This window comes from Alligator mississippiensis, chromosome 11 (genome assembly GCF_030867095.1).
Source record: "Alligator mississippiensis isolate rAllMis1 chromosome 11, rAllMis1, whole genome shotgun sequence".
NCBI classification, from domain to species: Eukaryota; Metazoa; Chordata; order Crocodylia; family Alligatoridae; genus Alligator; species Alligator mississippiensis.
Window position 1 is genome coordinate 59,535,528 of NC_081834.1, and position 9,962 is coordinate 59,545,489.

The following is a 9,962-nucleotide window of genomic DNA, read 5'->3' on the forward strand; positions in this document are numbered from 1 at the left end:
AACTCGCTGCCCAGGGGAGTACATCGCCCCAGCAGCTCTTTCCTTCCCCAGGCGGGGAAACCCCGTGGCAGGCAGCGCCGTCAGCAGGTGAGCGGGACCCAGGCGGGCTGGGGGCTGTGAGGGAGACCGAGTGGGCTGGGCATGGCTGCATGGAGGGGTAGACCAGAGGGACAAGGCTGGGGCTGGGCTGGGGGATGACGGGTGAATGCATGGCCAGAAGGACAGATGGGGTCAACCGGTGGCTACGTGTGCAGACAGGCCATGGCGTGACGTCTCCCTAACCTGCACCGTCTCGTTTGCTGCAGCTGGAGCTGGAGGCGCTTCGGGTCCGGCTGGCACAGGCAGAGCAGGACATGGAAACTGTGCTGTCCTGGTAGGTGTGGGGCTGGGGAGGGAGTTGGCTGTTCCCGTTGTGCGGCACAGGGCTCGGGGCACAAGCCCAGGGCCCATCCCACCTTCTGTGCATGTTTCTGCCTGGGGAAGGGGTGTTTTCTGGGACGGCACCAGCCATCTCTCTCAGCCCAGTAATGGTTTTTTGTCTCCACAGCGCACGGCAAAGGGAGGAACGGCTCCGGGTGAGTTTGCATGGGGCAGGGGTCCTCAGGGCTGTGGGGCAGGGGAGGGAAGAGGCTGAGGCCAAGCTTGGCCAGGCTGGGGAACATCCCAGAGGCTGCTGAAGCTGGGAGCAGAGTCCCGACACATGGCGTGCGGGGAGAGGAGGGACCTGATGGGTGCGCAGGGAGGTAACGCTGGTGGGTGCGGGGCCCGATACGCTGGGCGCAGGCATGGGCAGGCTCTGACGGGCTGGGGCGATTCTCGTGCAGGCCCAAGTGGAGGCGCTGAGGAGCCAGAACCTCTTCCTGGTGCTGGCCCTCAAGGCGCAGAGGGAGCAGGGCTGCGAACAGGACGACAGCCCCACGGAGGTGAGTCCTTCTGCATGCCCCTGCCCCAGGGGAGGGGGAGTGTGCGTGTGCCCGTGTGTGCACAGGGCAAGGCTGGCCCCTGCTGTGCCAGCCCCGCAGTGGAGGGGGCGGGGGGTTGCCCTGGGGGGAGGGCTTGTGTGTGCAGCGCTGGGCACCATGTGAGCTGTGTGGATGGCACAGTGGGACCGGTGGGGTGACAGGTCTGTGCTGCACTGACCTCCCCTGCTCCCTGGGTTACTGCCCCCCAGCCTCCCCACGTACTCCACCACATGCCAGCGCTGGCCCACGGGCTTGATTTTCTCTTCACTGCTATGTTACTTTTTCATTTGCACCAGACTCCCATGGATATGGAGGGGATGGCGGAGGAGTGCTGGCCACCCTGGAGGAGGTAAGTCGGGGACAGAGAGGGCAGGGTGAAGTGCAGGGCTGTCCTGGGTAGCTGGTGGGCTCTGGGCCAGGCTATGGCATGTTGCAAGTGATGCTGTTTGCAGGTAGGGGAGTCCTTCCTTCTCCGGTGCTGGTGGGGATGGATTCAGTCCAGGACCCATTTCTGACCAGCTCCTTTTTGTGCAACCAGGAGCATTAGCCCCTGCCAGGAAACGGAGGCAGGGTCCCATGAGGTCAAGGGGACGCAGAGTTTGACAGAGGTGAGTCTTCGTTTGAGTGCTCGCCTCCATGACGGGCAGGGGTTCTGGAGAGAGGGGAGGCCGGGGCATGGGCTGGTGGAAGTGGTAGGGCTTGGGGGTTTGGGGTGTCTGCGAGGTGACCAGTGTCTCTGCCTCCCACCCCCAGTGCTGACACGGCGGCAGAGGGGAGGAGGCGAAGGTGGGGAGCACTGAGCAGGTGAGTTGCCAGGGCTCCTGGCCTAGGTCAGGCCTGCTGGGACAGAAATCCCTGCTGAGCCAAGTGTGAGAACCACGTACTGCTCCCGGCTGGGGAGACTCTCCTTTACCCCGTGGTTGTTCCTGGGTGTGAGCAGAGGGGCCGAGATCCAACCCCATCCCGCTCACACTAGTTTCTTCTCACCTGGCCTGCACCCCACCCTGCGCGTGCCCTGATTCTGCCCTTCTCCCACAAGTTTCACCTGGCCTGGATGGTCCCGTGCTGTTTTGCCCCCAGATGAACAGCTGAACTCCTCCCCTGCCCATGCCCCTCCGTCCTCCCTGTTCATGATGCATCTGCCACTGTGATGAGCACCCCTGAACTTTCACTACAGTTTCTATACTTCGAAAACAGCTTTATATGTTTTAAAAAATATATTTTATCTAACCAAGGACATAAAATAGGTTGTTTAGGCTAAAAAAGATCGCTTGTTGCTTAGTTGTTTAATTGCTGGCCTTGCTAAAAAAAAAAGCTATATCAACAAAGTCCCAGAAAAGGAAGGGGGGTTACTTGGGAGAGAGCTGGAAGGGGGGTTACTTGCTGGGCTTGCTACACATTTCATCACATCAACAAGTTTAACCTGTTACATAGCTATATAAGGCAGATGCCCACTGGGGTGGGGGTGCTTACTTTATAAACGATTGCCAAACACCACTTTCTACACAAAAATAAAGATTAAGTTAGATCCTTCACTCCTGTGTGTTTATTGACACAAGCGCACCGGACACGAACTCACTGTCCTTTGGAGACAACAATTTCTGGTGACCCAGATGGGACCCTAGCTGACTGCCTTGCCCGGTCCACCTCTTCGGCTCCGGCAACAACTGTGGACGGCGCGAGGGCCAGGCACCACCGACCTTATTCGTCGGAGGTCTGACCGTCTCCTGGTTGCCTGACGGAGTCGTGGAGGGGTACAATGGCGCAACGCTTGAAGGACCAACTTAATCGGGCGGGGCGAGGGAGGTTTCAACGGACTGGTGAGTACTTCTTTCCATATTTTGAGCAGGTTGGGGAAGAGACGGCTTTAAAAGTTCCGACCGTGTAGACGCCCTAGGCGAGTGAGATCGGGTGGCAGCCCCGTGAGCTCCCTTTGATCAGTTTGGTTCTGAGGCTGAGCGGCGGTCGCCGTCCGGTAGTCGGACAATGGGAAGTAACCAGTCCAAGATTCCACCCTGCAGTCCCTTAGGATGCATTTTGAAAAACTGGCCAAAGTTTGGAAGCGACCCTATGATGAAACAACAGATGATTCGGTATTGCAATACATGTTGGCCACAGTACCAACTTGCGGATGCTGCAGCCTGGCCGGAGAATGGGTCTTTGGATTATAGCACAATCTTGCAGTTAGTTGTTTTGTAGGCGCCAAGGGAAGTGGGATGAGATGCTTTATTAGAGGCATATATGACTTTGTATAGGGATGGGGTTACACAGAAGTCGTGTGGGATATTTAGGGGAAGCGGGGTAATGGCTTTACGGGGGGTCACCACAGTATGTCCGGAGGAGCCGGAGGAGGGAGATGTGCAGTTGCTAATTGCTCCCACGGCTCCCCCATCTTATCCTGTGAGCCCTGCGTCACCACAGGGGACTTCCACTTTCTGCGCAGAAATAAAGATTAAGTTGGATCCTTCACCCCTGTGTGTTTATTGGCACAAGTGCACCGGGCACGAACTCACTGTCCTTTGGGGACAACAACACCAAGTCTCTGGACTCGGGCCTGCACATAGGATGCCCGCCAAAAGACTTTGGCACAAATTACAAATGGGCACCCACAGACTCCCCACAGTTGGCATTGGGAAACGGTCCTATACTTCCCATCCCACCCTGCAATTCCACCATCTCTAGGTCCTTCCCATGGGAACAACACTGAGAGAGAGTGCATTTGGCATCTGCCTTTCACCCTCTTCAACGTGGGGACATCCTACAACACCTTTGTGGCTACGAGTTCCAGAACTCCAGCATGACGGGGCTCCAGCACTGTGCCCTGACCTGTCGGCAGTGGATTGATAACCATGTGTCCTTCCATATATTTCGATGTGATATTTTTCTCTGTCTCTCTTAGTAAAGGTGGTTCTTGATGAATATGCTCCACGTGTTTTGTTTGCCCCTGTTTCCCCATGGGTGAGGTCAGACAGGGGATTCCCTGCTTTCGTGGGTGCTGATTTCTGTGAAATCATGAAGGGTGCAGAGAAAGGGAAGAGGTGCCGAGCCATGAGAGCCTGAAGTCAGTCAGATGTCGGGTTCTAGATGAAATAAGATCGGAAGAGGCTTGTGCTCTGTCTGTCTGTCTGTCTATTTGGAAAGCTTATGCTCTCAATGCATATTTGTCTTATTTAATTAGCTGATAAAGGTGCAACTCTACCTTGCTTTATTACTGAAGGAATCAATAGCCCATTTTTCCAGGCACTGCGTGGCATCCTGCTTACACTGCACAGCGGTACAGCCTCAGCATCTCCACCTCATCACATTGGCATGCTCCAAGGATGTGGCCTCCAGCAGTGCCGTAGCAAGGCGGGGGGCAAGTGGGGCGACTGCCCTAGGTGCCGAAGCGAAGGGGACGCCGAGAGGCGCTCCCCAGCTGGGGCGGGAGCAGGACGGAGCCGTGAGGGGCTTATCTGGGGAGGTGGTGATGGGAAAAGGCTGGCTTCTGCTGCTGCATACACTCCTGGCAAGCATGGGGGGGGTTCCCCCCCAATCTGTGCAGGGGGCTAGGGTGGGCTGCCACTGCGGGGTTTGTCCCAGGCATCAAACTTTGGTGCTTCGGCACTGGCCTCTAGGGTGGATCTACCTAAGCCATGTTCTGGGTTCCAGATCTCCGGGAGTCTCCCCAGCCTGGGCAGCCCCTCCTCCCAGCCTAACTCCTCCCCTGCTCAATTTTCCTTCCTTCCTCCTCTTTCTCCCTGTTATACGTTTAATTAGCTCATAGAGCATACTGTTATGTATGCATGTGTCATGGGGTTGTAATTCCTGGGTTCATCCTGTGCCTCAGGGTACCTGCTGGTTGTTGCTGGGGGCTGTAGGGGCCAGAAAGAAATATTTATTCCCCTTAAAGGCAGAACCTGGCCTCTGATATAGTGCTCAGTTCTTGGTTTGGGGCCTTCCTTTGAAGCCTCAGAGAGCAGCTGGCTATTTCCAAGCTGAAACATTAAGGAAAAGGGGGGTAGCGGCAAGATGACACAAAGTGATTTCAGGTGGTAAAGACCCAGGTGGACTGCGAGGAACTACAGAAGGATCCTGCATGATTGAGTGACTGGGCAATGAAATGGCAGATAAAAATCCAGCATTGATAAGTGTAAAGTGATGCAAATGGGCAAAAATAACCCATGCTTTACCTATTATGGCCTCTACATGAACTGGTACCACACAGGAAAGAGATCTGGGAGTAATTGCGGACAGCTGGATAAAAAATACCAGCTGGATGGCTAAAGAAGAGAATTGTAAATGAAACAAAGTCTCAGGATTCCCCTTTATAAACCCATGGTGCCCCCACACACTGAAGACTGTGCCCAGGTCTGGTTCCCGCATCTCAAGAAGGAAATCGAAGAACTAGAGAGGGGCACCAAGAATCATGAGTGTCACAGAGGGGCTTCCTTCCACGAGAGCTGGTAAAAGAGGCCAGGTCTATTCAGTTTAGAAAAGACCTGCTTGAGGGGGACCATGTGAAGGGTTTACAAGATACTAAATGGGGAAGAGTAAGTCAATAGGGATTTATTATTGACTCTCTTGCAGTACAAGAACTGGGGTGCCAGGATGAAACTAGTAGGGAGTATGTCGAAAGCAAACACAAGGAAGTTTTTTTCCACCCAGCAGGTCATTAGAGTGTGGGACCCGTTGTACCAGATGTGGTGGAAACTGTTCAAACAGGGATTGGACATATTCTTGGAGGAAAGGGGCATCAGTAGGTATTGAGCACAGGAGTGAGGGGCACGGCCTCTGAATCAGGGCTTCCTAGACCTTAAATGCTGAAGGCTGCAAGTGAGAAACCATGGATAGCCCTGGTCAGACATAGTTTACTCTCCCTTCCAGCATGTGCTGTCTGCCATGGTGCGACACAAGAGACTGGGCGAGACAGACCTGTGGTCTGACCCGGTATATAGCACTTCTGTGCTTAATTCAGTGTGGAGGAGATGGCTTGGTGCCGTGAAGGAAGGAGCTGGTAGTCGGGATCCAGGACTCCTAGGTTTCATCAATAGATCACTAGTTCTGGGATCCAGGACTCCTGGAAGTTTCATCCTAGCAGCTTGGCTAAAATGCTAGGGGGCCCCAGCATCAAAAGCCTACGTTCCCTCTCTGCAGCTACATCCCCATGGGTTTGCTCCCCCCAGAGTAGTTCATGCCCTGAGTGCAGCCAGGCAGGGTCTGTTGCCCCCTTATGAGCTCACAAGGACCCTCCCATTCTGACCTCACGATGATGTCACTCCCTGACTACCTCCTAGGGCCCAGGGACCCTCAGGTGGGCAGTTGCCAAGAAAGAGGTGGAGGAGGGAGTTTGCTGTATCTTCTGCTCCACCACCCTGGCAACTTACCAGTATGGATTTTCTGGTCAAATCCATCCTGGTTTTACTCGTATCTCAAGTGGGCTTTTGGCTTTGCAGGTAGGTGGGGGGGCAGAGGGGAGGAGGCTTCTGGGCTTTGCTGGATGTCTCCTCCTCTCCTTTCTGCTCCATGTGTCAGGATGTTCTTAACCCTCTTTTAGAGGCAGGGGAAACACCCTGGAACTGGGTCAATTAAGGCAGTTTCCTTGAGTCTTCCCAGGGATAACTGTTCCCCTGGCATGGTTTAGTACCCGCCTCGGGGTTGGGGCTTCAAGCCCACTTTCTGGAAATGGGAGGCTCCTCCCTAGCTTGCATCTGCGGCCGTATGTATGACTGAGGGCAGGCGAAACTTGGGGGCATCTTAACACCAAGTCTCTGGACTCGGGCCTGCACGTAGGATGCCCACCAAAAGACTTTGGCAAGATCTGAAGCCCCTGGCGGGGGTGGAGGATGTTTGCCAGTTGTAGGGCCACTTATGGTTTGGACCGACTCATGAATTTAGACTCGATTCGGCTGGTTTGGCTTGCAACATGAAACATTTCTTTAAAAAAACCCCCGAACTAAACAAAACAAAAACTGTTTTTAGAGGCGTTGGGCGTCGGCTGCAACTGAGGCCGGGGATGGTGACAGGGCTGTGCTAATGCTCCTGCTGGGACGACAGGCTCCTGGCTAGAGGGTCTTGTCCCTCTGCTCAGGGTCCCCGTGGGGATGGTGGGACCTGCCGGGCGGGCACCAGTTCTCCGGCCCTGTGGGGTCCAGGGAGCTGCCCTCTAGCCCGCTGCTCTCTGTGTGTGCAGACCGTTCGTCGGAGGCTGAGGCAGATACTGGGAAGAGCCAAGCTGGGAGGTGAGTAGCCTCGGGCCCTGGCCTGGGGCAGGAAAGACCATGGCCCCCTGCCTCCTCCCAGCCCATGGGAGCCACGGAGGAGCAGCCAGGGCCCCGCTCACAGGCTGGGGGTGCCGGCTGGGGAGGGGCAGAGTCTCCCCAGGCCCACGCCAGCTCCTTCCTCTCTCCCTTACAGCAGCTGGGGGACACGTGGAGGAGACACCACCACGCCAGTGCACACAGTAAGCACTGCCCCATGCCCCTGCAGCCTCCCGGGGCCTGAGGGACCCCTTTCTGCCAGGAACGGGGCTGGCTCAGGAAAGGGAGGAGGAGAGGGGGCAATGCAGCCATAGGAGATGCCCTCCTCTTTGTCCTGCAGCTGCCCCATGCCTGGGCACAGGCTCAGCCTCGAGCGCACACTGCAGCTGGTGGAAAGGAGGCTCCAGCACATGACCTGGCACCTGATGAGAGATCTGAACCAGAGGGGACCTGGAAGCCATGTTTTCTGTGGTCTTTGGGAGGACATGGCCCCGCCCCACGTCCCCCAGGGTCTGGACCGTGTGGGGCGGGGTGGAGGGGACGTGCCCTGCCCCGCATCTCATCTCTGCCATAGGCCCAGACCTGCATGTCCTGCACCATCCTGGATCTCCGAGGAGCCTGAGGAAACGGAGGACCCTGACGCTCCCTTCATGCAACCTCCCAGCCATGCTGCTGTGGGGGATGCCTTCGTGGGGCCGTTGCCGTTGGCCTGCCTAAGGGAGACCTTTGTGCTTTGGGAGGAAGATGGCGTGGCTCTCCCCAGCCCAGCCTGGCACCCCCCTAAGTCCCCACCAGGACAGGCAGATGGGTGTCAGAGTCAGCCCATGCCTGTGCCAGTGCTGGAGCCGGGCGTTGCCCAGCGTCTGGACTTCCACATCTGGTGCCTGGAGCTGCAGCGCCAGCTGGGCCTCCCCAGCCCGGATGCCAAGTCACTGCCCGTCTGATCCCCCCAGTGCCGGTCCGGTGCCCCCGTCCCACGTACGCTGAGAGACGCCAGCTCTGGAAGAGCATCTCCTGCACCCCTCGGGATTCCCGCGCAGCCCTGCGGGTCTCGCACCCGCTGCCCGCCCTGCCTGAGGAGGCGCCACAGTGTGAGGAGGCTGAGGCCATAAAGACAGAGGAGCCTGGATCCGACCCACGGGATAAGGCCGCGCAGCCTCCAGGATTGGACACCCAGGAGCCCTGTGTCTGCCTCCCCAAGCCCTTGCCCTGCCGGGCCCTGAGGGTCATGAGCCTCCCTGAGGCTGCCCTGAGCCAGCCCGCGCCCCATGCTGACACCAGTCTGCAGCCTTCTTTCCAGCAGGGGAGCCCGGAGACACAGTCTCCACTGGCCCGCGGGTCCCAGGGGATGGCTCCGTGTGGGAAAGAGACTCCCTCAGCCGCCCAGGGCCATCCTTGGGCGAAGCCTTGCAGCACGGCTGAGCCAGAGAAGGGCCCAGAGCACCGCCACCCCCCCCGAACCCCTGCAGGCCACTGGGGTGCACCAGCCTGCAGTGGAAGCTGCACCTCCTGGCCCCAGAGCCTCCGGGCAAGCAGGATCCTGCAGACACCACCGTGTTGCCAGGGGAAGCCAGCACCAAGGTCCCAGACCCATCTGAGGATGTTTGCGCTTCCCAGGATGCGTCAGAGCGGCACCTCGTGGGGAAGCAGCTGCAGGAGGTGACTGAGGAGCCAGGCCCGGCCTCTTGCCAAATGCCCTCAGGGGCAGAGACTGATCCAGGAAAGAAGGACCTGTCCCACCCATGGCGTACCTCCAATGGAAGTACAACAAATAGCATCAGATGCCTCCTTCCCACCCCGGTGAGAGGCCGCCATGGAGGAAGGGAGCGGTGGAGCCTGGAACAGCCCAGGAAAGGCACCCAGCTGCCCCCTGCCTGGCACCCCAGAGGGCAGAGGGGGGCACCCAGCGGGCAGCCAGTGGCAACTGGGAGCCGAGAGCTGCATCAGGCTGGTGGGCAGGCGCCTGACCTCCCCTACGTCTGTGGCCTGGAGGGAAAGCCAGCCCGTGCGGTCTGGCCAGGAGACTCTGAGCAGCTTGGTGCCAGCTGCAGCCTGAAGGAGCTTCAGGGGCTGCTCCGGAAGATCACAAGGGTCATGGCAAGAAGCCCCAAGGCCTCAACAAGCTCCATGGCTGGTGCAGGAAGGGGCCTCCAGCAGCGCAGCCTTGAGACCAGCTGGGAACGGGATCAACGGGTCTCCCAGCTGCCCCCAGGCTCAGAGATATCCCCGGGGACCGATGTCCCGTTATCCCAGACCTCCATGCCTGCGTGGAGGCACCGACCAGCCTCAGTGCTGCCCCACAAGCCAATCCACAAGCCTGGTGGGGAAAGCGGGATGGGACCCAGGCAGGGGAGACCCCCTGGCACCAGCCAGCCCCAGCAGGGAAAAGCGACCCGTGCTAGCAGCTCGAGGGCTGTGGCAAGAGAAAGCCTCGCCGGCACCCCCGGAGACACCAACAGGCTCCTCAGGGAGAGGGGACGGGGTGCAGGGCCAGGCCCTCGGCCATGGAAGGAGGGAGGGAGGGACCAAGAAGTGCCCTGTGGGGGCAGGCAGGCCCGCACCCAGGCCAGACCATGTAGAGCCCCCTGACCGGGTGCAGCTCCTGGCCTCCATCCTGACCTCCCTCCGCGCTCATGACCTGCAGCTCCAGTTTGTTGCTGACCTGCTGAAGAAGCAGTGCCCCCAGGGTGTCAGTGCCATTTCCCCCACCAGGCCCCTGTGCCAGCTGCCTTCTCCACCCAGCTGGATGTCCAGGCTCAAGGCC

At 58.3% G+C, this 9,962-nt stretch overlaps 1 long non-coding RNA gene across 1 annotated transcript; it reads left to right on the plus strand.

The window, feature by feature from the left end:
* Positions 1–307: 307 nt before the first annotated feature.
* Positions 308–905, plus strand: LOC132244153 (uncharacterized). The gene is made up of 3 exons (XR_009455751.1): positions 308–373; positions 548–575; positions 825–905. It is a non-coding gene; the product is annotated as an uncharacterized LOC132244153 (long non-coding RNA).
* The last annotated feature ends 9,057 nt before the right edge of the window (positions 906–9,962 follow it).